Source organism: Lathyrus oleraceus, chromosome 1 (assembly GCF_024323335.1).
Source record: "Lathyrus oleraceus cultivar Zhongwan6 chromosome 1, CAAS_Psat_ZW6_1.0, whole genome shotgun sequence".
NCBI lineage: Eukaryota > Viridiplantae > Streptophyta > Magnoliopsida > Fabales > Fabaceae > Lathyrus > Lathyrus oleraceus.
This window is the reverse complement of record NC_066579.1, coordinates 273,770,627-273,775,743: the sequence shown is the minus strand read 5'-3', so window position 1 is coordinate 273,775,743 and position 5,117 is coordinate 273,770,627.

Genomic DNA, 5,117 nt, shown 5'->3' with positions numbered 1-5,117 from the left:
GGGGTCAGAATGGATTGTACGTTAGATCGCATCTGAGTTGAAGATCCAAATGGGTCGTACGTTAGACCGTATTGGAGTTGCAGAATGAGCCGTACGTTAGGCTGTATCTGAAAAAGAAAGTAGTCGTACGGTAGACTACACCCCGGAATTACCGTACGCTAGGCAGTATCTGAGGAGTTGAAGGTCAGAATGGATCGTACGTTAGATCGTATCTGAGTTGCAGAATGAGTCGTACGTTAGGCTGTATCTGAAGAAGAAAGTAGTCGTACGCTAGACTACACCCCGGAATGTACCGTACGCTAGGCAGTATCTGAGGATTTGAAGGTCCAAATAGGTCGTACGCTAGACCGTATTGGAGTTGCAGAATGAGCCGTACGTTAGACTGTATCTGAAGAAGAAAGTAGTCGTACGCTAGGCAGTATCTGAGGATTTGAAGGTCCAAATAGGTCGTACGCTAGACCGTATTGGAGTTGCAGAATGAGCTGTACGTTAGGCTGTATCTGAAGAAGAAAGTAGTCGTACACTAGACTACACCCCGGAATGTACCGTACGCTAGGCAGTATCTGAGGATTTGAGGATCAGAATGGATCGTACGTTAGATCGCATCTGAGTTGAAGGAGTCATATGTTGAGCTGAATCAGAATGAACCGTACGTTAGGCTGTATCTGATAATGTTTGTTGTATTTGCAGTAAATGTCTGAGATGGGCTTAAAGATGCCACCATTAGGAGGATATCAGAATGCTTGTCAGAATGAATGTTCATATAGACTATATCTGAGGGATGTATTTGAATCTTGAACGTAATCGATAAAGATATCCGTCTGAATGGACCTTTGTTTTGACTGCATCAGGAGGATAATTAACCTGAAAAATAAAGTTAGCTTCATGCTATGTCATGATGCATGAGATGTTTTATGCTTTCGGAAATAAATGCGAATTTTGTAGGCATGCGTATGCTGTGAAATGATGTAATGAATGAACTATGCATGAGGAAGGTTCTTCCAGGGGAAAATAAATCCCAATATTCTGGTTGGGAACATTTGTATCGATGACCCTCTCTTAGCTGGGGATACTTGATTTCTGTCTGATGGTAGAGATATTCAACAGAGTCTGGCTGGGGGATGGAGGATATGATCCGTCTGTCTAGCGATGCCAATTCCTTCTAGGGAGTAACTGGTTTATGCTGGGGAGTAGAACTAGCAACCGGATTCGTTGGAAAGCATGGTTAGACCTTCTCCTCAATCCTGAAGTCTTTTAGTAATTGCTATTTCCGTTTTATGCATGTATTTTGATAAACCTCGATCATATTCAAATGCATATATCAATTCAGATTGAATCAATGGACGTTTATGCATGCAAAACAGAGAAAGTAAAACAAATCATCTTTTTGGAAATGAAATTGTATTGATTTTGAAAGAGGGCCTATAAACAGGCAATTTGAGCAAAAGGAGACAGAAATCCTAGTAAGAGGAAATCGTCGAGACAACAAAGAAAAGCTATGAAGAAAAAGTCCTATTGATTTGAATTCTGCCACTGTCATTATGTCTTCAAGCATCTCATCTCCTACTGTCGGATTAGAAGTGATTGGCTGGTTCAATCCCTTGGACATGGGTGAAGTTGTCTGAGACCGGGACATAGTCATACGCTTTTAATCCCTAATTTTTGCCTGGACCGCCTTTTCAGGTTTTCAGTCCACCAGGATACCCTTTTTTGCCCAAGCCGCCTTTTCAGGTTTTCGACTTGCCGGGTGTACATTTTTATATGTTTATCTCTAATTATTGCCTAGACCGCCTTTTCAGGTTTTCAGTCCACCAGGATACCCTTTTTTACCCAAGCCGCCTTTTTAGGTTTTCGACTTGCCGGGTGTACATTTTTATATGTTTATCCCTAATTTTTGCCCGAACCCTTTTGGTTCGTCGGGATGCCCTTACTTTTGCCTAGATACGTCGACCTAGCGGGTCTCTTTTATGCGTAGTATTTTTTAACTATGTATGCGTTCACGGGATGTGGGAAGTCTTTGCCATCCATCGTAGCAAGTATCATGGCTCCACCAGAGAATACCTTCTTAACTACAAATGGCCCTTTGTAGGTGGGAGTCCATTTGCCCCTGGGATCACTTTGTGGTAGAAATATACGCTTGATCACCAAGTCGCGGATTTGATACACCCGTCTCTTGACCTTTTTGTTAAATGCCTGGGTCATGCGCTTCTGATATATCTGCCCATGACAAACAGCCGCAAGTCTCTTTTCATCAATCAAATTTATCTGATCGAGTCGGGTCTGAATCCATTCATCCTCGTCTAAACCTGCCTCTTTCATGATTCTTAGAGAAGGAATCTGAACTTCCACTGGTAAGACGGCTTCCATGCCGTAGACTAAAGAGAAAGGAGTTGCCCCTGTCGAAGTTCGTACTGAAGTGCGATAACCATGAAGAGCAAATGGTAACATCTCATGCCAGTCTTTGTATGTTACTGTCAACTTTTGTATGATCTTCTTAATATTCTTATTAGCAGCCTCCACGGTGCCGTTCATCTTTGGCCGGTACGGAGAAGAGTTATGGTGTTTTATTTTGAACTGCGTGCAGAGTTCAGTAATCAGCTTGTTGTTCAAATTGGTACCATTATCAGTGATAACTCTTTCAGGGACGCCATATCGACAAATAAGACTATTCTTGATGAACCGTGCCACCACATTCTTGGTGACGGAAGCAAATGAGGCCGCCTCTACCCACTTTGTAAAGTAATCAATAGCAACAAGGATGAAACGATGTCCATTAGAAGCAGTAGGTTTAATCCCCCTGATCATATCAATGCCCCACATTGCAAAGGGCCAAGGGGTTGTCCACACGTTTAATGGAGCAGGAGGCACATGTTCTTCCGGAGAGGGCAGGTTTTTCAAATATATATTTGATAGGATCCATCTTAGAAATCAATAAAGTGGTATGATTCAACATATACCGTCTTAGTCGGCGAGCAGCCCAAGCCAAAGCATAGCAAGTCTTCTCAAGCAGTGAATATCTTGTTTCACAGTCGGTACACTTTTTGCTAAGGTGGTATATTGCATGCTCTTTTCAACTAGACTCGTCATGTTGCCCCAACACACACCCCATCGAATTTTTTTAACATGGTCAAATACATGATTAGAGGTCTTCCTTCAACTGGTGGCATCAGAATTGGAGGTTCTTGGAGATACTTCTTGATTTTGTCAAAAGCTTCTTGACATTCATCATTCCATATTGTCTCCTGATTTTTCCTCAGTAATTTTCTTGTCTACTTCAGTACCTAGATTTCATTTGATTCCTCATGTGGCTGTATAGTCTTTTCTTCTTGCAGTACCAGTCTGGCAAGCTCTTCAGGTACTTCACAATCTTCCTCACTTCCATCCTCGGTTTGGTAGATCGGATTCCTCATGCGGCTGTATTGTCTTTTCTTCTTGCAGTACCAGTTCTGTCATACGGTGAACTGACTTTGGTGTGTTTTTGCTTTGGAAAGCAAATGTCGCGGATAGCAAGAGTCGCCACCGACTTTTCTTTTATCCAATAAGGAAAGGTGGAAAAGAACAGGAAAGACCTTTATTAGATTTTGGGTTCGGGAGGTACATTATACAAAGGGAAGGTGTTAGCACCCTTTGTATCCATGGTTATCCATGGGCTCTTAATTGCTGGACCACTTATGTTTTTCTTGTCTGAAAAAGTGTTTCTGAACTGCTTAGAAAATGTTTTGAAAAGAGAGTTTAGCTTTGTAATGATTCTTGTCCGAATGTATACAAAGTATTTATCTCATTTAATTTTGAAAGTTGTTTAGAAAAATATAACTTGGCAATGATTCTAGTATGAATGTATACCAAGCGGTGATTTTCTAGTAGCTATTTTGCAAAGTGTGATGTATGAAAAATGTTTTAGGTTGTGAGTCAGCAATTAAGAGTTATACCTACCCAAGGTCTTTATGGGTATTTCCTATCCTTATGAGGGTAAAACTGTCCGTACTATTGAGAAGTAAGTAGTTTTATCCTTTGGATGTAAAAGGGTCATCGTAGGGTCATCGATTGGTCATGGAAGGCAACATTTGTAAGGATACCTTAGCATTCGAAGGGGCGATCATCATTAACCGTAGGCTACAACGACGGGTCATCGAGGGACAAAATCATATATTCGCAAGCAACATCCGGGGGACAATGATTTATTTTATGATGATTTAATCGAAGGGTCTTTGCTAAGTGTATCCCCACATTCGCGGAACATGACCATAATATCGTAATACCGTAATGAAACAAAGAGAGATCCAAGATCACATATTCAAAGGCAATATTTTACAATCAATTAGGTAGTTGTAATCAATTAGGTAATTAGGGTGGAACTCCACAAGGGTATCCCACCAATAAAGTGGAATACCTAGCAAGCTACCTTCTCCGGGAGTATGTGAACCCTTACAAAATTCAGCAATCAGGTCAGTATACCAAATCAGTGTGCAATCGAGAATTACACCACAAAAGAAACACAGTGGTAGGAATGTCAGGCAAAATAACGCATGGTTAGAATAAAACAGATCAGATAAGCATAGAAAAGAACAGAAAAATCGGCGACTGTCACGTTTGCCCCTGCCTCGCCTAGCGAAGGCTTAGCGAATACTCGCTACATGCTCGCTTAGCGATGTGCTAGCGAGCGGCTGCGGGTTCTGGTTTTGGTAACAGTACAATTCCAGAAAGCTCCAAACCCTATGGCATCCATTACAGAAATTACATGGTTAAACGTTCAAGATATTCATACATACTTAAATTCACATGCAAAAACTTAAGATATTTTTATAGATTCAATCATAATGCCACATGCAAGTTAAGAACATAAAGCGGTAATAGTAATGCAAACCTGTTTGCAACTGAATTGCAACCTTGAATTGGCAAGTCGCTCTTAGGGTTGGCGCCGCATTAAGTTGGGCGGAGGTAACCTTGGTGCAGATGAGTTTCCTTCAGGGTTTCCTTGAGGGTTGCTCTGAATTCTCTGGGTTAGCCTTCAGGGTTTCCTTGCTAGGGTTTCTGTCCGTCTGTCTCTGTCCCCTTTTTCTGAATGAAGCTCTGCTATTTAAAATAATTTTTGTGACCTGATGGGCTAAAAATGAAGC